The sequence below is a fragment of the Chionomys nivalis genome, chromosome 20, assembly GCF_950005125.1.
Source record: "Chionomys nivalis chromosome 20, mChiNiv1.1, whole genome shotgun sequence".
In the NCBI taxonomy this organism is placed as follows: Eukaryota; Metazoa; Chordata; class Mammalia; order Rodentia; family Cricetidae; genus Chionomys; species Chionomys nivalis.
In genome coordinates, this window is record NC_080105.1 from 36,863,113 (window position 1) to 36,891,034 (window position 27,922).

Genomic DNA, 27,922 nt, shown 5'->3' on the forward strand with positions numbered 1-27,922 from the left:
CTCATTAAAAATCAATTAAAAATTATTTCTGGGAAATTAATGTTCAGACACTGAGATGACTACTGCTTTGCAGTTTATGCTGGAAGCAGCCTCTCCTGGTGCCTGTAATCTTTGACCTTGTTTTGAGAAACTGATACCAGGGGTAGGAAGCTGTTAAAGAGACTTCTGTGGGGAAATCATATAATCAAATTTATATTTTAAGGCTAGAGATGTGGTCTGGTAGTAGAGTGCTTGTCTAGCATATGCAGGCCCTGAAATTGGCCTCCAGCACTGAAAAAAAGTTTATGCTTTAAAAATAACCCCAGTATAATAGTGGAAGATGGATTTGGAGCTGGGACAAAAAATTTAAGTAAATACTGAAGTCTAGAACCCTTTTTTTCCCCCCAAAATTTTGAGATAGAGAGTTTTGAGATTGGCTTAATGAGAGAAAAGGCAATGGGTAAAATTTAGGATGACTCCGTAGCTTTTGACCTGGAAAATAAAACAGTTATGAAAGTGGAGGACACCCCACACTTCCACTTAGTGTCTCTATGGAAACAATTCATTGCTCATGACTTAGTTGAATGTATGATTTACTCACAGCAGAGTGAGTGGCTCACAATGAGCCAAAGTTGCACTGTGAGGTAAAGAAGGACAAGATAGGTTAAAATTTTGTTGTGTTGCAGAGATGATAGCCTGCAAAACATATGGTTGGCTGCTATGATGCAGAAATAATACCTATAATCATTATAATAAACAATGGAGAAAAGTGTGATTGTTGGAACTATTTCAAAAGAAAAATTGATAGGATTTTATGACTACTTAGGTATGGTTAATGATGGAAATGAAAGATGAAATTAATATTAAAGCAAAGTTGGGAAGAAAGTCAGAGTTGATTGTGCACTGCTGTAATTGGTTAGGAAGACAGATTGAAAGACGGAGATAAGGTAAGATTATAAACACATTATAAATGCTTTAATTGGTAAGGAGGACAGGTTGAAAGATGGAGATAAAGTAAGATTATAAACACATTATAAACACAATGGCCTGGAGATGACAGTCAGATATCCCTACAAGAGAATGAAGATTCAATGGGTGCTTGAAGTCACTACAGTGGAACTCAAGCAAGAACCCCGAGTATACTTTGAGCTGGTCCAGCCCTTACTCTTGCTGTGGTTTCAGAATGAGTAACTGAGTTAACCTTAGTTACTGCAGTGACTAGTTAGCTATCGGTTTATCAGAGGGCATTGCTCTATCCAATGCTGGAAATTCTGCTTCTCCCGATCTGTTACTTATTGCTGAAGTAAAAGGAAAGGGCAGATAATTAATGTAAAAATTAAAGAATGTAAAAATTTTGAAAAAAAGAATCATTTATTTTATAGAAAAGAACTGTAACTCAAAGCTCCTATTTTTCTTTTCTGTCCCATTAGCAGCAGCAACCTAATAATCATGTCCATAAAGATCTGTGGGTTTAGGTGAGCACTTCAGGGTAAAATGTTGCCTCGAACCTAGAGGGATAAACTTTAGATAATTTCCCGTTTCTCCTCTTTAAATTAGAATGGCCAGAGAGAGTTAGCTATGCAGAAGTCTTTTGGAGTAAATAAGAATTCAAATGTATAATAATGTATCATATGAGAATGCAAATACACTTTTGACCACATCTAATTGAGTTGTTTGTTATGTTTTCTCTAATTCCAAGTTGAATGTTTTATCCTGCATAGATTGAAAATGATTAAGATTTGCTGTCATGTTCTCCAGGGTACTAATGAAATTTGAGGACAACAGTTCTAGGAAAGACTCTTTTACTGTTACCTTGCATTTTATTTATTTCTTTTCCAAGAGGAGTCTTGGTCCATTCTCAAGCCAGTGAAACATTTACAGTGCAAAGACACATTGGTACTTTCGGCTTTCTAGCGATAAAATCTTCTCCAGTGAATTTCAATTATTCTTCGCAGTCCGCTTTGAGAGGAATGTAAATCTGCTTCATGATGTCGGTTTCAAAAGTAGTTTCTACCAAGTTATTTCAGTCCAAATTAGGACTCCAGGAACTGGATGCTCTGCGGTGCCACAGCTTCCGCTGTTTCACACAACTGACCAGTCAAGTGTCAATTGGCTCAGTCAATTAAAATAAATTACTGTTGCTCTCTGTCAGGAATTTGTATGAGTCAGCCATGAAAGCTCTTTCTACGGCTCCAGCAGTTGTCACTGGCTTATTCTGCTGAGATCTTGCCCTGACATTGCAATGGGAGCTCTATCTTCTGGTCAGGACTATGGTTCCCTACCTACCTATCTGTATATATATATGGGTTGTGTCCAATAAAGTGTGCGGGAAGATCAGTGAGTGAAACAGCCGCACTGGTTAGTCTTACACAGCAGGCAGTAGTGGCACACACCTTTAATCCCAGCCACACAGTTTGCTATATAAACGAGGTAGTAGTGGTGCGTGCCTTTAATCCCAGCACTAGAGATGAACATAAGATGGGAGGAGAGAGCTCTCAGGTACAGTCTCATTCTGAGGATTTCTGGAAGCAGGACTGTCTTTTCAGTCTGAGGTAGAAGTAAGAGTCAGTGGCTCACTATTTTGCTTTTCTGACCGTCAGATTGAATCCGAATATATGTCTCTAGATTTTTATTAATCATACTACAAATACCTAGGGAATTCTCTATATGTTTTATTTTTATATTTTGTCAATATGCAAAATATGATGCTATTAAGTTTGATTAGTGTCTACATAGCTACAAACATTGCCATCTTCTTCAAAACCATAAGAGCTGCAGTTTTAATTTGTAACTGTAAGATTAAGTCAGTCCGAGCTCAAAGGCATAACCAGCAGCATGCTGTTGTGTATTAAGTACTCTTCATCATTATTTTATCTATTTGACGTTTACTGACAACACATCAATTTGCTGCAGGAAGGGGAAATATTTAAAATTTAAAAGTATTTAAAATACAAATAAAATATCACTACAGATATTTGCTGATTAGAAACAAATGATGCTTTAGCTGAAGTAATTTTGTTTTCCTAGACATAAGCTGCTATGAGATAAAAAGATGATGAAAAAGATAAACTTAATTTTTGATATTTTTAAGCTTTTTGTATGTGTCCCAGGAAAATTCCAAATTTATAGATAGCCAATTTTCTTCTTTTAGGGTCAAGGAAAGATTCTTATGGTTTATAAAATCCCTGAAATTTTGCCCATAATATTTTTTGTATGTAGAAATGGTTTTCTCACATGACTAACCTTTTATCAATTCTCAAAATTTTTTAAACCTCAAACATATTGATAACTATTGAACTAAGTATATATTTTCTTCCATGAAGTACAAGGAATGACTCCATCTTATTCTCAATGAATATATAAATATTAATGCAATTAGTTTGAAAAACTAGTACTAGAATTTTGTTGAATAACACGGTGTCAAGATAACTCACCATCTATCTTTCCAGTTTTATCTGTCATTTCTTATATACTTACAGTCTGGGTAGAGCATTTACTGTAAACAACTTATGGATCCTTTGATTTCATACAGAAATATCTGATCTACTTACGCAAGTCATTGACTTTATTCACATCAATTTCAGATCATAATTTTTTCCTTCTATATTGAAAATTTTTTATACAGCATATTTTGACCACGGTTTTGCTCCACGCCAGTTCTTTCCAAATCCTTCTCACTTCACTGCCCACCCGACTTTATGTCATTATTTACTCTCTTGCTTTAAAAGCATCAAAAATATATTCAAAGAAAAAGCCCACAGTAACCGACATCAAAACAAACAAAAGACTAGTAAGACAAAAAAAAAAAGATTATAAAACAAGGCAAAAAGAAACAAGAAGTCTATAACAATACCACTGAGTTTGTGTCCTGTTGGCTAGCTACTCTTGGGAATGGGGCCTGCCCTGAAATGTTGTGCATATACCAAGTGAGACTCCATTGGGAAAAAGTGAGTTTTCCTTTCAGTTTAGTATCAGTTTCAGATGGCTTCTGGTTTAGAGGTGGGAACCTATGTCCTCTTCTCCTTCTCAGTGATGGTATCTGCCTGGATTGTAACTGTACAAGACTTGGGTGTACATCACAGTCTATGATAGTTCTTATGTGCATCAGTCCACGGAAGACAGTGTTTCTTTGGAGTCTTTGGTAATCTCTGCCTCTTCAATCTTTCTACCTCCTCTTATACATACATACTTGAGCCTTGAAAGAGAGAATTTGATGAGAAAATCCTGTTTATAACTGAGAGCTTCAAGTGCACACATTCTCTGCACATTGTCTATTTGTTGTTTACTTTATTATTTCCCATCTATTGTAAGAAGTTTCTCTGATGTGATTGAGTCAGGCACTAATATATGGGTATAGCAGTATGTACTTTAAAGTCATTTAATTTTTCCTAGGCTTATGATCTATTTAAGATCAGGTTTTTGACCACTTTAGCAGTATTAGATATGGGTTAAAACACATGAAATGGACCTTAAATCTTTTAAAGAAAGTCGTAGGCCAGGCAGTGGTGGCGCATGCCTTTAATCCCAGCACTCGGGAGGCAGAGGCAGGCTGATCTCTGTGAGTTCGAGGCCATTCTGGTCTAGAAGAGCTAGTTCCAGGACAGGAACCAAAAGCTACGGAGAAACCCTGTCTCGAAAATCAAAAAAAAAAAAAAAAAAAAAGAAAGAAAGAAAGTTAGTAGATTACTCCCATATCATTTGTGCCACTATTGTGCCAGCATCTAGTTGCTCTTGTAGGTCATGTGGTTTGTAGCTCCCAACAATGAAAATAATGCAGTGTCCAATGTGTAGGATCAACTCACAGTCCTCTGCATTCCTCCAAGGAGCTTGGGTCATTTCTCTGGCTCCACCTTCCACAATACACGTAGCTTGTCTCCTAGTCTCCGGCTCAACCATTCCACTGCTGCTGCTGTTCTTGGTAGTCATACTACACTCCTGGTATCTCCAACATACTGGAATCTTGTCTTGCAGCTGGGCTTCACTTTCATCAATAACATCTAATAGGCTCTCTTCGTAGTGCCAAGCCTCAGCTCCTCTAACTGATCCATTCAATCCGGGGCTTTAAACTGCCACTGAGGCTGCACCTCCACCAATGACTTGTCTTATTAATCACAACTGATCCTGCAACGCCAGTTGGCCAGCATCCATTGTCATATTAGAAGAAATGTTTTCTTTAGTGGTTCTGTTCAGCTCCAGTTTACCATGAAAGGAAGTCAGGACAGGAACTCAAGTAGGGACCTAGAGGCAACAGGTGATGCAGAGGCTGTGGAGAAACATTGTTTACTGGTCTGTTCTCCATGACATACTCAGTCTGTTTTCTTATAGAATCCAGGACCACCAGTTCAAGGACAGCACCAGCCACCATGGACTGGGTGCCTCACCGTCAATCACTAAGAAAATGCCTTACATCCAAAACTTATGGAGGCATTTTCTCAATTGAAGTTCCATCCATTCAGATAACTATAACTTGTATCAAGTTGACTTAAGACTAGCCAGAACTACATGTAAGGTAGATACCTGTATTTTTGTGTCTGGGTTATTTTACTCCCAATGATTTTTTTTTCTGGTGTCATCCATTTACCCATAAATTTCATGACTTTATTTTTCTTGACCTAGGTAATATTCAGTTCAATATATGTGCTACATTTTCATTATCCACCCGTAGCTATTAAAACAGATAAGCAAATATCTCTTTAGTGTGATGTAGAGTCCTTTGGGTACATACCCAAGAGTAGAACTGCCGGATCTTGAAGGAGATCTTTTCCAAGCATCCCTAGGAACCATCGAAATGATTTCCAAGCAGCTGTAAAGGTTTGCACTCCCACCAACAATGAATAAGTTTTCTCTTTTCTGCACATCTTTGTCAGCATAAGCTGTCATTTATTTTATTGATCTTGACCATTCTGACTAGGAAAGATGAAATTTCAAAGTAGCTTTAATTTGCATTTCCATTACCGCTAAGGATGTTGAACATTTTTTAAAAAAGTATTTCTCAGCCATTTCTGTTTCATCTTTTGAGAGCTGTCTGCTTAGCTGTATACCCCATTTTAAAATTAGGTCATTTGTTTTGTTTATCTTCAGGTTTTTAAAAATTCTTTACATAGTTTAGATACTAACCGTCTATCAGATGTATAATTCATAATGATCCTTCCCCATTCTGTAGGCTCCCATTTTGCATGAATGATGGCGACCTTTGCTGTGCAGAAGTTTTCAGTTTCCTGAGGTCCCATTTATTAACTGTTGGGTTTAGTGCCTGTGCTAATGGTGTCTTGTGCAGAAAGTCCTTTCCTGTGCCAATGAATTCAAGTCAATTCTCCGTTTTCTTTTCTATGAGATTCAGAAAGGATATTGGTAGGTACTTCAGTGTGATAAGTTTGTTTCAAGTCTTTTGTGTAGGAGACTTAAAGAAATAAGCAAATAAATTAATAAATGAGTAAGTCACACAATTATTATGCCTAGTTAGGTTGAGAACCACTTGTAAAGTTTCTATTTGTACATTTTCTGGGCTCTTCTACTGTTTACGAAGTTCAAGATCATCTTTATCCTTTGACATCAGGCAACGTTTGAGCCTGTATTATTCACAGACATTTATTACTTATAGTCTTTGTCATCAGTTATTTTTTCATAGGCATTTGCCATTTCTCCAATTAGATTCTAAAATCTTAAAAGGAAGTACCCTTTTATCTTTCTCTGAAAGCTGTATGTCACCTAGTTGAGTTTTTGTCATACTGCAGTTAATAAAAAAAAAAGTGAGGATAAAAAGCTGCCTTGTACTTTCAAAAAGTTATCAATTTTGTAGAATCAATCTACATAGGCAATCCTTTTTGTTCCTCCCCAAATCAAATGCTGGAACAAGTGAAGCATTATATACCATAGAAAAAAAGATTACCAGCTTAAATTTATATTCTGGGTTTTAATTCTAGTTATATTGCTAGCTTTCTTTTGGACCTAGGCTTATTGAATTCTACTCCGATATCTCATTTATAAAATTGGGTTATTGCTATCTGCCTTTTATTTCAAAAGAGCTTCCTCACATTAATGCAGACGAGTAATGAAGAGAGTGTAATACCTCTTCAGAAGGAAAGGTGAATCGTGAGGAGCCCGAGAAGGCATAGGAAGGACTTAGTATGGGCGATCACCTGGGGTCCCAGCAAGCTTACAGATTTCATCACTTTATTATTTGAAATAATAAACATCAAACTCTCAGCAAATGCTGACAGGAATTGTAAATCAGAGGCAAATCTTTTGTCCAGCACTGTGATAAGGATCATTTGAACATGCTTTGGTCTGTGAAGTCACACTGGCACAAAGACAGCAGTCATAAAAACACATAGAGTTAAGGGGACAGTAACAGTTAACCTCTCTGGCTGATGGTAACTTCATCTATATAATAACAGCAGTAGAATGGTGACCTTCAAAGCCCCTTCCGGTGCTGAGGTTTAACACTCTCGCAGTTCCTCATTCATTTCTGTTCGAGAAATGAGCAAATCTCATTTTGCCCTTTCTGTGTGGAAAGGCAGAGCTGTCTCCCAGGGTCAGAGAAGACTCAATTTCTACTAGTTCAACCCACAGATTAACACTGTGTTGCTAAATGGAAGCCAGCAGCTCTGCAGGCCAGGATCCCTTACGAGTTACTTGCTATACAGCCTGGCATGGTGGCTCCTGCCTTTAATCCCAGCACTAAGGAGAGACAGGTGGTTCTCTCCATAGCACGCTGCAAACTAGCCAGGGCTCCATGGTGAGACCTCTTTCCAAGCTCATCACAGAAGTTATTCCATCACGCTACTTTAAGTTGGGGGAATTTTAACATAGCTGTGGAAAGAGAAAAGAGAAGAAAAGAGAGAGAAATCCAGGAATGCCAAAGCCGTTGACCGAAGCCTATGATGTAGCCCATTCATAACCGGGATACTAAATTATGTGAACTGTTATGCAAAAATGTTTGATGTCTTCAGTTTATCTTCTCTTACATTTTTTCCTTGATATGATTTACTTCAAATTACAAGTTCTTTTTTATGCTATTTTACTTTTGAATGTTTCTGTGATTCTCTGTTTCAGTTTCTGCAGAAATGTGGGATACAAGTTGTGATCACAATATTTAAGGCACAGGTTTAAAATACACAGACACACACATAGACAGACACACATACAAACAAACACACACACACAGAGAAATTTTGGAGAATCCACAATTATGATGATTAAAAACTACTTTCAGTAGTTGGTATTTATGCTTTTCCACTTAAAGCAACTGTTAAGCTGTCTTTAACACGCAGAGAATAGATCTATTATTTACTTTTCAAAGATTCTGATTTTTAGATGTTTGATACCACTTATATTTTTGTTATTTCTGCTTATCAGGTTACTGACCTCTGGAAATATCTAGCCAATTTGAGCATATAAACAGCCATCTTCCTCCCACATGCCTCCTTATACTTTCAGCTAAGCTAGGGAGCAGCCTACCTTATAAAATGCCTTTAAGAATATGTTATAACAAAAAGAATATGCTATAGTTAAAATGTACATGTGAATTCAGGGATTATCATACATATGATTAGTTGACTTATTGCACTTCCTGTTTACTCAGTTAATATTATTAACAGGCCTAGCATATCAGACAGACTTTTCTGTGAAGCAGGATATTTTGTGCCTAGTTAGGACAGCATAATGTCAGCAGTTGAAACAGGGGCATTTTCTTACTCAGTGGTTTACTTTAACCACAAGAAATAAACTCCATGTGGAGTTTCTTCGATGCCCATTATCTTCTTTGAAGTACATTGGTACTGCCAGGAACAGACATGTCTCATGGTCATAAAAAGAATCTAGGTTATTAAAACATCTTAAATGCCATATTCTGTAGATTTCTGAAGTGTTTGAAGATGACCTATTTAAACAACTAAAGAAGTAGTGACCTTGAGAGAGATTAGGGAAACAAGAGAGGAATTGGGGGAATGCATAAAATTTCAAAATACTTAAATAGAAACAAATTTCAAAATTAAAATGGCAATTTATTAGTCTCTGCATCCAATAAAGAGTTGCATGGAAACACAGTCCATGCGCTGGTAGTGGTGTTGCTGCTTTTATGACTCCAGTATTGTTCAGATGATTTTTGTTTCTCTTCACTCATCGTGATGCTTAGAGATGTTGCTATTCTTGACTGAAGTTCTGTCTTCCAAGTCTGTATTAAAACAGGTTCATAAACCAATTTACCAAAATAGAAACAACAAATCGAAAAAAAAATCAAATAAAATAGTGAAGTTTTCTTTTTTCCTCTTTTTGAGGTCTTCCTTCATGTCTCAAGTTCATTCTCTCTCTCTCTCTCTCTCTCTCTCTCTCTCTCTCTCTCTCTCTCTCTCTCTCTCTCGTGTTGCTGTGCAGCTCAGGCTGGTCTTGACAACCTGATTTTCTCCTGCCTTGATTTCTCCACAGCTGTGATTGCATGATTGTAAGTGTGTACAATCATCCCAAGTCCCATTAAAATTTGTAATGATTTCATCTTTTCCAACACCTGTGCCTTTTATTTTAAATAGTCACACATTCCTTATTTTTCAAAACAAACAAACAAGTCAACAACGAACAAACAAACTATTAGTATTTTTGTGTGTGTATGTGTGCATATGGTGTGTGAGTGTGTGTGTCTGGGAGGGTGTTAGGATGTGTGTTAGCATATATGGAAGTCAGATGACAGGTTTGTAGAATTGGTTCTCTGTTTCCACATTTATATGGCATCTCAAGAGTGAATTCAGGGGGCCAGGCTTGTATGGCAAATGCCACCCACAAAAAAGGTTTAAATTTAACACACATGTAGAAAATGCTCACAGACTTTGTGAAATAGAATGCTATAGGTAAGTTTTATATTTGCAATTAATTATTCATTATATTTTAAAAGCTGAAGCAATTAAACTTTATTTTTTTATTCCAGGGAAGCTTTCTTAGCATTTGCCCATCTAAATTTAAACTGCTTTTAGGAAATTCTTGGTGTGGAATACATATCTTTAAAAGTTACCAGATTTGAAAATAATTTATAATTTTAGAGAAAACAGTTTTATGTGTAGTGTTAATTAGGTGTATCAAACTCATTAATTGGAGTAAAAAATTTGAATATTTATGAAATAATAAAGACTGTGAATACAGCTCAGTGGTAGAGCAGTTACCCAACATGACATGAAAAGCTTGGTGATATCATGGATTGTTAATTTGTCGATTTTAGAAACACTCTGTGCTACACTGTCTTCATGTCTACCTACAGAAATGAACTCAACCATAGAAAAAAGGAAAAATGAAGGAGGGTATCACGATTGTTTGTTTTAGGAACCTGAGAGATGACTCCACAGGTAAGAGAGAGCAATTACTGCTTTTTCTCAGAACCGATCCACTTCAGACATATCACAACTGCCTGTATCTTCAGTTCCAAGGCACCCAGCATCCTCCTTTGGCATTTGCGGGCACTATCAAGTGTGTGTATAGATACATACAAATTGACATGAACATATAAATAAAATATTTTTTAAAAAATGTTTATTTTGCTGGTATAGAGCTAAAATGTTTCTGACCGGGTCTCCCTATATGATTCAGTCTTGCTTCAAGTTTATTATTTTTCTTCCTCATCCTCTCAAATGCTGGGAGTAGTATTACAGATATGCTTCGTCTTGTTCAGTCAAAAATAAATAAATAAATAAAACAAAATCATTTTAGAGAGGTATCAGGTGGGCAGTTTTCAGTTTCCTTTTAATGTCTTTTCCAATGTAACAAACTGGCCTGCAACTTTCCAAAGAAGTATTTGTCAAAATAACTTTATTGTTCCCCCACAATCATTTTACTTAAATTATGTTTATCCTATAGGGCACATGAACTAGTTAAGAGTATTTAAAATTATAGTTATTTTGGGTTATAAATAAAAAATAATTACTGAGATAACTATGGAAGCATAAATTATGATTGTTACTCTATTATAGTGGGTATATATTTTAAGTAAGAATTAATTTCAAAATATTTTAAAACACACCTTGATTAATAGGAGACAAAAAGTTCACATACAGAAGTAATGAATGTCTTCTAATGCAATGGGTGTATAATATATGCATGGATATAGATCAGGCGATGCTAAAAATGTGACATTAGTTGTAAACAATGCTTTTATAAATATTAAGAATCCCTAATCAGAAGATAAGCTGTAATTCTCTGGATTATTTGCCATTTTAATAAGTTATAATCGTACTCTACAACAGATAATGATTATATACAAAGCATAATTAAATTTTATAACTACTGAACTCAGACATGCTTCCTTACAGTAATTTTGAACCTCATTATTAACATTTCCGTTGCAAACTTTATCTTATTTATTAATGTGCTTGCGTACACATTAGCTACATATATGTAGAAAAAGGCATATATAATAGTGAAACATACCTTTCTCATGTAGTATAGGAGTTTATAGCATATTAAATCTTTGCAAGCCTAGTTGTGCTTAAACATACTAGAATGTTAATAGGAATTTGGAAGGGGTTTTTCTTAAAGCAGGTTTACTTTGTCAGGGAAATTACAACATTTTCTTAATTTATGTCTGTGCTTGCTCTTTTTTCTAACTACTAGAAAATATGACTGAAATGTTCTTTATTGATTTAAAAACTCTTGGTAACGTTTCTAATGTGATAGATTGCCAATGAGACATTATTTAAACACATAAATTATCATATATACATACACACATACACACACATATAAAGAGAGGTAAACAACAGAGACACAGAGAGACAGAGAAGCAGGGAGATAAACAGAAAATGATACATATCCACATATTTATAATTGTGTGGAGGTGCATATGTATATACCCGTGTGAAAGCTTGAAGTTGGTTTTGAATGTCTTCCTTGATGTCTCTCTGGTTATCGAGGTGGGGCTCTTGAGAATTCTGGCTAGTCTTGCTAGACGACTTGCCTTGAGAAATTCCCAACTCTCTCCCTCCTGAGGGTAGTGCCACACCTGCTAGGCCTTCATCTCAGTTCGTACAGATCTGAACTCCAGTTCTCATGCTTGCATGGCAAACCCTCTATCCCCTGAGTCATCCCCCATCTTTGTAGTAGAAGGCTGTTTGTCTGTTCCCAGCTGCTCAGCCTTGAAATAACCACGCAGAAACTGTATTAATTAAATCACTGCTTGGCCCATTAGCTCTAGCTTCTTATTGGCTAACCCTTACATCTTAATTTAACCTATTTCTATTAATCTGTGTATTGCCACATGGCTGTGACTTACTGGCAAGGTTCTGGTATGTCTTTTCCAGGCAGCTACATGGCATCTCCTTACTCTACCTTCTTTCTCCCAGAATTCACCTACCTCTATTCTGCCCTGCCAGACCCAAGACAGATTCTTTATTAACCAATGGTATTCACAGCATACAGAGGGAAATTCCACATCACATCTTTAAGTATATATATATATATATATATATATATATATATATATATATATATACCTTCTATAAGTTTAAAAACAAACCAACCAACACAAAGTAAATGATTCCAAGAATCTTTCAGTTGTACATTAAATATAAATTTCTCTGTTCAGCATTCTATTTTAGGATAATTACTTCTTGCCCTTCTAGTCACTGACAGCCAGAGACAACCACAGGAGTCCAGTGTGTTTGCAATAACTGTTTCTCACCTCTGCAGGTTGGTACCAGGATCCTGAGGTGTGGGCCTGGCCTAAGTAGTCCTATCTCCCCATCTTCCAGTCAGCTGACAGAGAATGACTATTTTAGTAATTGAGTAAGAGATTTTTCTCTATTATTTTCTGTAGAATCTAAAGATTTTGTAAATCTAAAGCTGTGTGTGTCCCCACCATCTCAACTGGAGACATCAAGCCAGATGTGGAGTCAGAGGGGAGTAGGGAAGTGTTGAGCAACAAAGAGCACATCCTTTGGAGCTTCATTGAAGACCAGGGGTCAACAGAGACTATGCAAATCTTAGACTGTTATAATCCATGAACTAAGCCAAACTCAAAAGAAACTGCAATAGAACAAACCTGCTATTCTTATTTAAGTTGACTGCAATTGGACTTAATTCACTTAAAATCTGAAGTCCTGGGTGACATAAGCACACTCTTGGATACTAGGAAATTGAAAACAAATGTGATATATTCAACAAGCATTTGTTGAATTTTAAACATGTTCTAGGCACTATTGAAGGTACAGCAAATTAAAACCATTTCAGTCCTTTAGAAACCTTTGTTTTCATTGGGGTAGATATCCAATAAAACATAATCACAGCAAATGAGTAAGTTCTATTGCATCAGAGAAAATGAGGAATGATATATATATATATATATATATATATATATATATATATATATATATATATATATTGAGTGGGATATCCAGGCAAGGAAGGCTGAAGTGGAATAACTGAGAACATGTAAAACGGAAGCATACTTGCATTTCTTTGAAAGAATGAGGATGATAACAAGAATTCTAGATTGTGCCAAACCAATGTCAATATAGCACTAATCCTCCATAATCCCCTTGCCCTTATACCCTTTCCAATATATTCTAAATAATTCTATACCCAAGCTCTCTCCGCATCCTTCCATATCTGTCTCCTGCCTGCTGCAGTCTCCCTGCCAATGTTGAGCTGCCTTAAACCTTTCAACCTCCCTACCCCAAAGAAACAATCTAGACAGAAAGGCCATTAGAAATAATTCTTAAAATTGTAATAAGGATACTGAAGTGAAGTTCTTTACAAATTATGGCTTCTGGAAGGGGTACATGTAGGAAAGGACTCAGTTTTCTTTATGGGACTGGTCATTGGAAGTTTGACCATGCTTCTCCTCCTTCTCCTCCTCCTCCTTTTCATAGGGTGAGGTCATGAGGGTGGGGTGGCAGACTTTGGAGGACTTGGAAGTGAATGTGATTGGCGCGCATGATATGAAATTCCGAAAGAAACAATACAAATATTATGTTGGGAAAAAGGAGTTTCCATGGTCACGATGTCTCATTGTAGCAATAGAAACAATCAGTAAGACAGAAGTTGATGCCAGGGACTGGGATATTGCTGTGATAGGCCTGACCATGTTTTTGTGTGGATGAATGTAGACTTTGGCCCTTTGAATTAGAAAGGCAGCTGAATGTGCTCAGAAGAATTTAATGGACCATAATGGTAGGAACCTGGAAAACAATGGTGCTAAGGATGACTTAAAACATGGGGCTAGGCTCAAGACTTTTCAGAAGAGAACGGTAATATGTGGCCAAGAGATTATTCTTGTGCTCTTTTGGTGAAGGATGTGATTGCTTTCTGCCCTTGTCTAAAAAGTTTGCCTGAGGCTAAATTGAAGAATTATATATTAATAGCTTCAGCAGAGGATATTTAAGAACAGCCTTGCATTGACTATGGTGTATGCATTATGTTCACTCTTATGCAGATCAATATAATAAAAAGGAGCAAGCTGAGCAAGAAAAATCACAACATGTACAGAAAAGGGGCACTAGGTAGTGGAATGTATCTAAATCCTGTGTCCCAGAATATAAACAGATTAAAGAAAATCTGGATGTTAAATGGAATAAAGAGAGGGATAACCTCAGGGAAAGATCCCACCTTCCAATTTGTGAAAAGGAATTTAAAAAAAAAAAAACTAAGAGCTGTGTATGGAGGTGTATACTTTTAATCCCAGCACTTGAAGGCAGAGGCAGATAGATCTCTAAGCCTAAGGCCAACCAGGTCTACAGATCTAGTTTCATGATACCCAACCTTAAGCAGTGAAGGAAGTCATTGTAAATAGAAAGCTGGTGAAGATGCAACTGAGGGAGGAAGCCGTTTTCCAGCCCCCAACAAACAGCAGTTTCGGCCCTGTGGTTCCACCCACAGTTAAGGAAAACTGCTGAGGCCAGGCGTGTATCAGGGGTGTCTTTGAATGGAGGTCTACAGAGGTCGTTGTGTGAAGCTGTGAAAGTGAAGACTGCATTGCCGTGAAGACCCCAAAATATTGGAGATGCCAGAGCTGTAGGATACCTGCTGAGAAAAGTTGCTAAAGGGGAGTGGAATCAGCCCAAGAGAAAGAGGAGTGTGGCCGTCAACAAAGCTGAAAGGAGTTGGAGATCTGAAGAGTGCTTTTTTTTTTTATTATTATCTTTTTTTATTTTATTTTTTATTTTTATTTATTTTATTTATTTATTTATTTATTTTTTTTCTGAAGAGTGCTTTGATATCAGATGTGGAGATGCAGAATTTAGAGTTTGTCCAGCTGGTTTTTGGTTTTGGTTTCGTCCAGTATTTTGACATTGTATTTCCTTTCCTCCCTTTTGGAATGGTTATGTTTATCTTGTGCCACTATACGCCACAAGTATTTGATTTGCTTTTTATTTTATAGGGGATTACAGTTAAGAGATTCTATGAGTCTCAGATTCTGACTTTGAACTTTAGACTTTTAAACATTATCAATACTATGATAACCTATCAGAACTTTTGAACTTGGCCTAACTACATTTTTTACTATCATATGGTTACAAGTTTATAGGGGCCATGGAGTGGAATGTGTTGGCTTGAACAAAACCGCCTCTATAGACAAATAGGGAGTGGCACTATTAGGCATTGTGGCCTTGTTATAAGTTGTAGCCTTGTTGGAGGAAATGTGTTACTGGGGGTAGGCTTTGAGGTCTCAGATACTCAGATCATTTCCAGTATGGCATTCTCTTTCTGCTACCTGCTGATTTGAGTGCAGAACTCTCAGTTCCTTCTCTAGTACTATGTCTGCCTGCATGCCGCCATACTTCCTGCCATGATGTTAATGGGCTAAACCTCTGCATTGTAAACCAGTCCCAATTAAACATTGTTATCATTAATAAACACTGGGCAACCCAGGATCAATCCCACGAGGGGCAGCAGGGTGTCACCTGAGGCCTCTGCGGGTCTGCTGGCAGATGGTCTGAGATCTTGGTGGGAGAGAGACAGACAGATAAGTCATGCAGAGAGAGCAGGTGTATAGAGTTTATTTGTGGATTATGGAGCGGGAAGGGGAGACGGGCAGATGGGTGTGTGTGTCAGAGAGAGAGAGAGAGAGAGAGAGAGAGAGAGAGAGAGAGAGAGAACTCCCTTGCCTACACAGAAGTTTGGGGAGAGGGTGGAGTTTGTCTCTTAAAGGGACAGGGTGGTACCCAGGCCAGCAGAGCACAACACATATTTTCTTTAATAAGCGATGTCATGGTCATAGTGTTTCTTCACAGTAACAGAAACTCAAAATAAGATAACCACAGTAGAAATGGCTGCTAAGAGAGTATCATCTAGCAAAACAGCAGGTACCTTGTGAAAGAAAGAACCTTTTGTAAAAATTAACTGTGATAATTCCCTTAAACCTGTCTGAGGGAATAAACCTATAGGCTTATTTTGACATCACTTCTAAAAATTTTACGTGTTCTTAAAACCACCACCCTGGGAAGCAACATTCCAAACGTGTGCCATTAGGAGTCTCTCAAAACCATTAATGGCATAGCATGAAGGTTTTGGGTTTGTTAGGAAAACTGAGAAGGTTGACAATATAAAAAGAGAAGACTACAAAACTGGACAATTTCCAACCGAGTAATAGTTTCCTGGCATTTTTGCAGAACTGATTAAGTGGTGAGCTCAGAGGTCTAGAAGTACTGGGGGTACATTGGGAGTACATGAGAAAGGAAGTGGTGGATGCCTGGAGTACTGATAATATGAACTGGGTGCAAATGTTTACAATGACAAGATCTTGAATGTGATTATTATGGTATGATGGAGTATTGGGGAGAAAATAAAGGAGGAGTCGGAGAGAGGCACACATTGAAATTACTACAGGGATGAGAACCCACTGCAGGGTCTGCAGGATTCATTTTGATTGGACCTTGAGTGACCTTGGTGATAGATAGAATCCATTTAAAGCAAAGGGCAGGTAGACTTTTCCACTCACTAGTTCCTAAATAACCTAGATGGAGACTCAATATTAATTATAAATGATCAGCCAGTACTTCAGGCTTTTTACTAACTAGCTCTTACAACTTATATTAATCTATTTCTCTTAATCCATGTGCTGTCCTGAAGCTTCTGGCATTTACCTCTCTGGCATGTCTTGCTTCTTCCTCATCTGTCTAGTGACTCCTCAGGCTCTTTCTCCTCTGTGTCTGGTTGTCCCACCTATACTTCCTGTCTAGTTACAGGCTTGTCAGATTTTTATTAAACCAGTTTAAGTGACAAATCTTTACAGTGCACAAAATATTATTCCACAGCAGCAAACATCCAAACAGAGACATTTATAGTTTTTGAGAACACCATGGTTCAGAATCACTATTCCAAACCTAGAATGCCTGCTTGTATCACTTCCTGTTTCTTAATGCTCTTTACAGCTGAGCTCAGTTCTAACACACTACCAGCCATTTGCTCTTACTGACATGGTTTTCTCTCACCTTCCTTTATGCCACTCATTACCATAAATCCAGAAGTAGCTATGAAAAGTCTCCTTTATCCTTTAAGACCCAGAGAGTGAGAGTCAAGGAGTTGTTAAAGCATTTCCCTGGTCCCACGGGCAGAATCAATCACTTCTCCGTTCCCTTGATTATGTGTTTCTAAATTCCCAATTATAAATTCTCACAGCCGATTCCATCCTACGTGTAATCTTTGACCACGTCTCACTGTGGTGTTGAACGGATACCAAGGGCTCCAGTACTGGTAACGTCAATGCCTGAATGGACACAAGCCAAGTGCAATGAACTCCCCACAAATCTGAAATTATATAGGGCAGCCTGGAGCCAGCCTTGCAGAGCCCTTGCAGTGGTAGTGATCAAAAGGGAAATGGACTCTGACTTCATAGAGGTATATCAGAGAGAACTCGGGCAGAAGACTACTTCAAAAGATGGAAACTGCACCACCGAGGCTTGCTTCTGAAGTGTGATGACTCCAATCTGTCCCTGGGGGCTTGAGGCCTAACTGTGATGAAATACCAGTGGAGAACTTGACCACGGGCATTTCTGAACATGGGACTCCTTCTTAGTCGGGTGGTTAGTATAAAGGCAAGAGCAGTAAAAACTCTCACCGGGATACTATTAAAAGCTGCTATTAGCAGGTGAGAAAAATGTGTTCTAAGACACACTGGAGGAGCCAGGGCAGGCCATGTTTCATTTGAGCATTCCCAGCATGCAAAGACACAGATAAAAAGTATGCTGGGACAGGTGCCTCAAACCTCGGCTTGCACACAGAGCATTTTGCTGGCACAGCTCTATTTAGTGGCTATCCAAGGCTATCAACACTGTGAATAAAAAACCCTAACCATATAAGAGTTTGTATTTTATCTGGCATTCTTGTGCTGTGTGTCTGCTTGTACATTGCCATAGTGTGCATGCAGAGATCAGGTGACAATTCTTGAGAGTTGAGTCTGCCTTTCCATTGTGGGATTTTCATATGTGGCAGTCCGTTTACCCACAGAGCTATCTCTGGTGGGCTTCTATGGTTTTGTGTATGTGCGACACTTACTATGGGGTCAAAACAACTGGGGGATTCAATCAAGTTGGATCTACAGTCGAGTCAACTAGTTTCCTTCTGCTAACAAAGCTAACTCCCCACTGACTGTGTTTGCCCTATAACAAAGGCTTCTTCTTTGTATGACCCTGCAGTACTTCCCAGGTGACAGCTCATAGGTGCTATAGTGCTTGTCAGCTTTATTCTGTTGGTTTGGTGCTCTGTTTAGCTGCCTTTTTCTACCCAAAGAGAAGATTTTATTTGTCTGTCAATGGAAAGTCCTGATTTTTCTTGGGATTCAAACTAAAGACAATTGTTTATCCAATCCACAGCGGGAATGCCATAGCAAGGCTTCTGAAACTGTCAATCAGTCTTTATCTCATCCAAAGAGTGTAGACCTTTTCCAGCATCTGTCATAGTAGAATGCAGAAATTTGTGCCAGTACACAAATAAGAAAACCACCAATGTAATGTAAAATGTGGTTTTAAGCTATTGTATGCACACTGGAATAAAGAGACATCCAGTATAGTTACAAGAGAGCTAAAATTCCACTTTTACCAGAAAAAAATTGCTTCCTCCCCAACTGCTACTTCTTGCCACATCTGAATTTGTTAAAAAAAAATTGGTTGATCTTCCTAGTTTACTGTAACTGTACTGATAGACTTGTCTAAGTTAGTGAAGGTTGCTTTCAAAATGCGTGTGTCTAGTCCCCTCCCAAGTTCTTTACCCAAGGTTGAACATTTAGACAAAAGACCCCATTCCCTCAGTTTTGAGGAAAGTTTCTGTTTGCTAAATTGCAAGACATTCTCTTTATCTCTAGCTAGAGGAAATTGTAACTCTTCTATTAACATATGGCTTTAGTGCCTATTAACTGGTTAAGGTCAACGCTAGCCCTGTTGCTACTCCTTAGTTTCCAGGAGACAGCCTTGGCAGGAATAAACCTTGGAATACACCTTTTCTGCCTTTACCCCCAAGAGTTACTATATTGTTTCCTTTGCCGTGTCCATTCATTCAGTCTTCACATGCCAATTCCATAGCATTCACTGGGCAACCTCAGCACAAATAGAATTATAGCATACAAATGTTAGTATTCAGACACACCTTGGCGTTGCCCCTTGGAAACCTGGCACAGTGTGTCAGGGCCTAAGCCCTGTGCCAGACCTGTATGCAAGGCAGACACTACCGTGTTCCTTTAAGAAACAAGCCCAACCCACTCCTTGCTGTTCTCCTGAAGATGCAAGCAGGCCTTTACCCCCAATCCCTCTCTCCCTGACTCCCTCTCCCTCCTCCCCCTCTTTTTGTTTCTCTCTCTCTTTCCATTCCCTCCCTCTACTCTCCTCTCAATAAACTCCACACTCAAACTCAGTCTTCATAGAGTATTTGTCTATCTGGCCCACGACAGTTTGTACCCATGCGCCATGGGACCCTCTGCAAGGGTCCCTCTGGGGAGAAAATCACAACATTGATGAGAGGAAATCTCATGTTAGGGGCAAACACTCCCCTCTTTGCAAAGAGCGCTCAAGCTCACAGCAAGCATGATATAAAGAAGGGGTGGGGGAGTAACAAGGTATAAACCTCAACCATAGCATTTTCAACTCTAACCTGAAAATGTTGAAGTTAATTTTTGTGGCATGACCTAGGTTGGCAGTATTTGATCCACATTTTCTAAATAACTACGCAATTATAACTGTACAGTCTCTGGAGTGCAGATTCAGCTTACCCTGCATCTTAACAAAGCCCATTTTTCTTCTACTTAATCATTTGGCAGTCCAGATGCCATGCAGTTACCCCGAAACAGAACAACAAATCACTAGCAGACAATTTTATGAGAGCATAATGCACCTCACCATTGATGACAGTTTTGTAAAAATCATCCCTGAGTCTTTAAGGGATTCATTTAGAAGAAGTCATAGTAAAACTAGTATGAGTTATTCTCAGTTTTTAATAAAGGATATATAAATCATGAAAATGAATCCTATCATATCAATATCTTTCTACAAATCCAATAGAAATTCAACTAGGTAATGAATGCATGTCTATCATCCCTCCTCTCTCTCCTTCTCTCCCTCTCCTCCCCCCTGAGACACACACACACACACACACACACTGGAATCATTCATATAACAGCAACAACAAAAAGCTCTAAGGAAATGATAATATTTCTATTTGGATAAGTGTTAAGTAATAATCAAAATTGGAAAGCTAAAATAAATTTGCTTCTCATAGCTCTGAAGGCTGGATGTCCTAAGGCCACTTTCTATAGCTTGCACATGAACAGCTGCCGATGATCTCAGATGGTCCTGGGAGTGATTTCACACCAGAGCACTACCTCTGCCGTCATTCCTTCTTTTCAAAAGGAACGTGTCACACTGGGTTAGTGCTTTACCCTTAAGACCCAAATTTAGAGGCGCTCTCTCCAAATACAGTCATATTTGGATGTGCTGATGGTGACTCCTTCAGCTTATGAATTCTGGGGGGGGGGGACAGTTCATTTTTTGACATTGGCTGTTTAAAGTAGCCAGTAAATCAGAAACCTCTTCACAACACTTTTAAGCACATTGCAACCACACATAACAGTATGTTGACAAACTCTGCCTGCGTGTTCAAGTGACTGAATAGCCCTAAGAAAGGCATAACCTTCCTTTAGTCCACACTTGCGTTGCTTGACAAATGAAGTTCTTTATCTCTGAAATAAAAGTTCATTATAATTTATTGCTTCAAAAGGAGCCCATAGAACACGCATCTGAGGGGTGGAAGAACACTTTTAGTACACATTTGCCTTCTAATAGAGAGAGCTAAAAGGGCAAAAGGGACTATTAGTCTATAGAGTGGGACTTGTGGACTTTGGTCCAGGGTGAAACATTGCACAGAGACATAATAGGACACTGTGGAGGGATGCAGAGATGAACAGTGAATTATAGGCAGATGGAAACACACATTGCAAATCTCATAATTGCATGAGTTTCATCACAGTGCCCAATTTAATTTCAATCCCAACAATTTGAAAAAGTGACATTTTTTTTTCTGGGGTAGTTTCATCATTCTGTAGTCAAACGCATATTATTTCATCTTCCCCAATATTTAACAGCATTAAAATAGATTCATTTATTCTATGTATATGGGTGTTTTTTCCCACATTCGTGTGTATACACCACATGCATTCCTGGTGTTTGGGGATATTAGAAGAGGGAGCATGAAATCTCTTGCACCTGGTGTTATGGGTGGTTGTAAAACACCTCTCTGTGGCTTGGAGCCCAGCCTGGGGGTTCTGCAAGAGCAACAGGTGTTTCTAACTTTGAAACAACCAATTTGACCTTTTATTAACATTTTTTAACTTTACATTTTATGCCTCTAATAACTCCGTGTATTCGGCTAGTAAGAATAGATTGTATTTTCGTACTTATTATTTTGCATGTGCTTAAGTTAGATTTAAATAGCTCAATGCATACTGAGTGGCCATGCCAGGCAATCCCTAAGTTACTGTTAATCCCACTGGTTGAGAAAAAGACCATTGTCACAATTTAAAGCCAAATTTAGCAAGCTTTAATTAAATACCGGCCATGTGCATGGATTCTGGTCAGGTCCATCCCTGGGTTTCCAGAAAATGTCCTGAGTCATGCTTTGCAGTCACTAAAGTATTTCCTATCAGGTCCAATCAGAGACAAGCATACATCCTGACGTATTTACTGTCCCCTAACCTCCTGCTCATATATGATCAAGCACAACTGGTGTACATAGATCAAAAATTTGTTTAGGGGAGTGAAAATATGTGGCTTGTTATGTCCCATAAACAATAGCTTCCAGCATTTCAGGAACTATCTGTTCTTGGCCTAGGAGCTTGTAGATCAGAGGCATTTTTGTTCCATGGATCTTGTAGACATTAGAACTTAGTAATTAGAACTCAAGATGTAAGTTAGGCTCTCATATTATTAACTAGATTTATGTATTTGTGGTGCTCTAAGAAGTATCAACTTTGTCCTTACAAGACTAGCTGTATAAAGTTTAAAAACTTTTAAATTGACACGTATTAGAGTTTGTTAATTGTTTTACAGTGTATTTTGTAGGTGTGTCAAAATGATAAACTTGTAGGATCCAATAATACTTGGTCTTTCCTAAATGCATGGACACAATTAAAATTGACACTGTGATCATAAAGAATGAAAAAATAACTTCCATTACTTTATTTCACAACAATATTCTACTTGTTTAAGATATTTTATGATGTTAATGTATTTGTGATATCTACTGTATTCCAAGGATGTCCACTTTTTATAGATTTGTTCCAAAATGAGTCCATTGGCCACTATAATATGAGTCAAAAGTTATTTTCCTTGGTTAATGCCCATTCATGTTTATCTTGTTAAAATAATTTTCTGATTAGAAAATATGCCAGTAAATGTTCCCTTGGGTGTAGTGACACCATTCTCTCATAGAACAATTCCACAAATACATCTTAAATACTTACTCCTTTTGTTGACTAAAAAAAAAAATTGGAAGAATAGAGAATATCTGACTTCATGAGAGATGCAGGGTTTTTTTTTTCTCTCAAAAGACAGTGAAATATAATTATTGGAAGAGAATAATCGTTTAACTCAAACTTGTAAAATATATACTTAATTTGAAGTATTTACAATGTTTTTTACTGTCTTTTGTTTTTGAAATAAGCTCTCTCATAGTCCTGACTGTCTTGGAACTCAGATAAATCAGGCTGGTCCTGAACTCAAAGAATATGGAGATCTCCCTGTTTCTGTTTTCCAAGTCTTGGAAATAAAGGCCTGTGCATATATTGGTTTCAAATTAGTTTGATCCTTATCTTTTTTTTTTTTTTTTAACCTTGCCTGCCTAAAGCATCTGATTGATCTAATAAACAGCAAAATGGCCAATAGCAAAGGAGGAGGTAAAGGAAGGACTTCCAGGTAGGGAGAGTAAGGAGGAGGAATTTTGACTTAGGGAAGGAAAGAAAAAAGAGACACCAGGGAGATGCCAGAGCCCACCCAATCAGACACAGAGGAAGCACGGAAGTAGACACGTACAGACTGAAACGAAGGTTAAAAAGCCCCAGGTTAATGTAAATGAATAGAAGCTGGTTAAATTAAGTTAAGGGAGCGAGTGGGACAAGTTTAAGCAAAGGTTGAACATTCAAAATTAATAAAAAGTCTCCATGTCTTTATTTGGGAGCTGGCTTGGGGCCCAATGACAATTCCAACCACAAGTAAGCTCTTTGCTAAAAATCCTCTAAATAACCGCAGTGTTCTCACTTCCCAGCAGATGGCGATGTTCAGAGAGTGACAGTTCTCCAACCAAGTGTTTCTAGTTTTCAGCCTTTATTCCATTTTGCATACTTCGTAACGTGTCTAAAAAATTATACCAGAAACTGACTAAATACATGAAATATGTTGAGCATATTATATAGGGTTCATAAAGCTTTGTTTACACGTGTAAATGGATGTACTTGTACAACCTTGTATGAGAAAGGGTGAGTAAAGAAATTGATTTCTATTCTTCAATTTTCCGGAGTTTGTTATAAAAATAATCAAAATGCACTTGGTGAAGACTAAGCTGAAAGCCTCCCTAAAGCTTATTTTAAAGGCACATTGCTCTCACATTTGTTCTGACAGCACAAATCCATACAAGAAATGAGAAATATTGTGGTTAATGTAAGAGTTATGTAATTGCCTTCTTTTTGGTAGGAGGGGTAGAGAAATACTGAATGACATTAATGAAAGAGTTATAAAATAAATATTAAACTACAGAATAGCTAGTTGATTAGAAATTGATCTTAGAAGGTTTGACCTACTTTCCTGTGAATTAAATACAACCCCCTGGAGGCATTTAGAACACATGTAGCCCCTTTAGAAACACAATTATCTGTTTTTAAATCTTTAATGTATTTTTCTTAAAATACTATATTTTGAATTGTGTGCCTTAACAAAGCACTCTTACAGACAATCATATGTAATTGGGACAGGTAACGGAAAAGAAGTGAATTAGTGAAAATGCAAATTACTTTAAAACTGCCTTATAAAAATTTTTATGAATAAGAAACATTAATAAACCTCTGGGAAGATTCTCATATTTAAATGGAAGACTGCCCATATTTTAGGGCATATGAGTTTGTTATTGTATAGGTCCAAATGGGAAGATTGGGCTCTCGTTTGATGGCTTCACTGTTGAAGAAAAGCATCCTGAAACTGTCTCTGGAAGACTGCTGCTTGCCTCTTAAGAGGCTGATGAGTTGGAATTCATTACCTGATTTTATCAATGCATCAAAAAGGGAAGAGATCCATCTCTTTGAGATGGACTCATTAAGCTAACCCCAGAGATGGATGTATGAAAACATAATGCTTATTTGTTGAAATCACAATGAGAAGTTCAGTCATCATAGGAAGAGCAATACTAATTCTGGATCATACACTGTTTTCCCTGTAGGCAGAATTACTTGAGAGGTCACACTATAATCAGAAGGTTTCTTGGTGATTATGTATTTTAAGACATTATTTAAATAGGAGGTGCTTCTAATCTTGGTTCTTTTAAAATAGCAATGAATTTGAAAATTCATGACACCAGGAAATTGAAGATCAAAAAAGGTGATTATATGGCTTCCTCATTATAAGTCACAAACAACATTATCAAATATCAGTCAGCAGTAAAATGGGTAAATTGTTGCACATTCATTTTCTAAATTATGAAATAAACAAATAGCAAAATGAATCAGATAATGCTACACCTAGCAATGGTGAATATATTGAGACACAAAAGCTTCATATGATGTTTTAGCCTTAAAAGAAAAACATGAAAAAGCTCCTTAAATTTTTAAATTCACACTTGGGCAATAAAACTTACTGTGTAGGTACTGTAAGCAAAACATTAATTGTTATAAATCTCAGGAGAGTTGGTATCTCTAGAGAAAGTACAGGTGCGTTCATGCTTCTCATTTTTAAATATGCAAGGGTTGTGGGAATAATAAAAACTCAGAGACAGATATTAGGGTTCAACCTGAAGATCAGAAAAGCAAAGGAGCCAACCACTAGAGTAACCTTTTACCTCTACCAAATCTTCAGATCAAAGGGGCAAGATCCTGTCTCCATGACTCTTCAAACTCCACACTGCACTAAACTCCGGTCCCTTTCCTTTTATATTCCCTAGTCATATAACCCCTGTCTCCACCTCCCTAGTGCTGGGATTAAAGGCATGTGTTCATAAGTATTGGGATCACCTTTGTGTGAGCTCTGATTTTCTTTTAGACAGATTCAATGCTGTATTGCACAGGATGGCCTTGAATTCAAAGAGATTCATTTGCCTCTGTCTCACAAGTCCTGGAATTAAAGGTGTGTTCCACCACTCCCTGGCTATATGACTCAATAGTATGGTTGCTTTGCTCTCTGTTCTTCAGGCAAGCACTATTTATTAATATACAAATAATATACCACTATATTTCTCCTTTTGTCTAAAATAAAAAGAAGACTATAACTAATTTAAGAAAAACTATATACAATAAGTACAATAACTATATCCAATACATAGGGGCAATAAGTACATCAACAATGTCTAGTCCATTTGCATTTGACAAATTTAGAGAAAACACTCCATTATCTATGCTATCTTGGTGAGTCCAAAGTCTTGTACCTAATTTTCTTCCTATCATAACTTGCTTTCTGCATCTGGTAAAAAAGGAAAACCTTAGCTATCTAGTCTTCAATGATATTAACTGAGTAAGCAGTAAGTGGAAGCAAGAGACATACAAAAAAATGTGAGCAATTACAAAAACAGCTGTCTGCTTGACAGTCACTCCAGGTTTCTCTGCAGTGTTGGGGCATTTAACTTAGCATACAGGCCTAGAATATCTGACAGACTTTTCTATGAAACAACATATTCTGACAGGCTGTCCTTTCTTGTCTTGACAATGTTTGGCAGTCACTTTCTTTTGTGTCCTGCTTGTCCAAGCAAAAAAGCAAGGACATTTTCTTACCCAGGGGTTTACTTTTGCCACAAAGAAATTAAACTTTATGTGTAGTTTCTTCAAGGCCCCTTATCTTCTCTGAAGTAGATTGGTGCTTCCAGGAACAGAATGACTCAATGTCATTAAAAACAAAAAGAACCTTAAAGCTTCTTAAATGCCTTATTCTGTAGATATCTCAAGTGTTTGAAGAGAGCCTGTCTATCTAAAATATATCTTTGTTTGATCTTGAAAACATGCCTAATGTGACTTCAAGTTCAATTATCATAGGTGATTAACTATTAACTGCATTTCTTTATTATCCTAAACAGTTGGTAATAATAATTTTAAAGTACTAGAAATTTCCATTACATTGTTAAATTAGTGGTATAGCTACAATACCTTCAAGTGTAGAGTTGCATGTATAGTATGCTCTAATAAAATTAACCTCAAATTTGTATCAAAATACAAAATTTGTATACAATATACAAAATTCCAATCCAATATAAAACATTTAAAACTAGTAATTGCTTTTAAATAATTTACCTTTTAAGCTTATCTTATCATATCTACACTTTTTCCTTATTTCCTTCCAGAGTCGATTCAATAATCTACCCTTTTATCCTATTATATCTGTATCCCCCTTCTTTCTTTAATTAAAAAAAGAACTTCAAATTGAATCTACTTTGTTCTGCTTTCCTACTGGCCATAACCAATAACAACTTATAACAAACCCTGATAAACAATGGCAAATATCCATAAACTACTGAATGATCAAAAACCACCCACCCCACCTCTTGGAAATTTGAGCATCATATTCTAAAAATTAATTCCTGCTGTCTGGGGGTGAAGGTATCTTTAGGGGGTCCTGAAAATAAAAAATTGGATTAATTGTGAAGTCCTGGAAGAGGTAGCTATATCATTTGTTGTTCATTCTCTCCATAATAGGAAAGTGCAGGGCTTGTCTCAAGTCCTGGATAGAGTAGTCTGTTAAGATGGATTACTTCTAGCCAATTTGAGTGTTCTGAACAGTTTGTAGTCTGAGTGTTACCATTGCCTGATCTGTAAGGCTGACCAGTGGGGACTATTTTACTCTCTCATCTTCAGGCAAGCTTTATTTATTAAAATACAAATGAAATGCCACTACATTGATCAGGTTCTAAAGCAATTTTAACCAATTCTATCCAGTCTTTAGGGATAATTCTATTACAAACTGATTACGAGTTTAACATTTGCTTGACAAAAGGTAAATGCATGAAATATGAGAGAATTGCTTCTGTGAATTTCCTTAAATTTAACATTTTCAAAGGAGTCCATTCAGTTCTTACAGAGCCTTTAGAATTTGGCAATTCCTGTAAGGTTGCTGGTTATATTAAGGTTGGTTGTTTGAAACCTTAGGCTGTTCCTCTCTTTTCTTATAATGTAACCCTGAATTTGGTTCTCCATTAAATTTAATTCTACTGTCTGGATTTTTATAACTCTGTGATCTGTTTTATTAAGTTTCTCCAAGGCCTGTATCTTAAGCACTCAGATTATCCAACCATTTTAGTG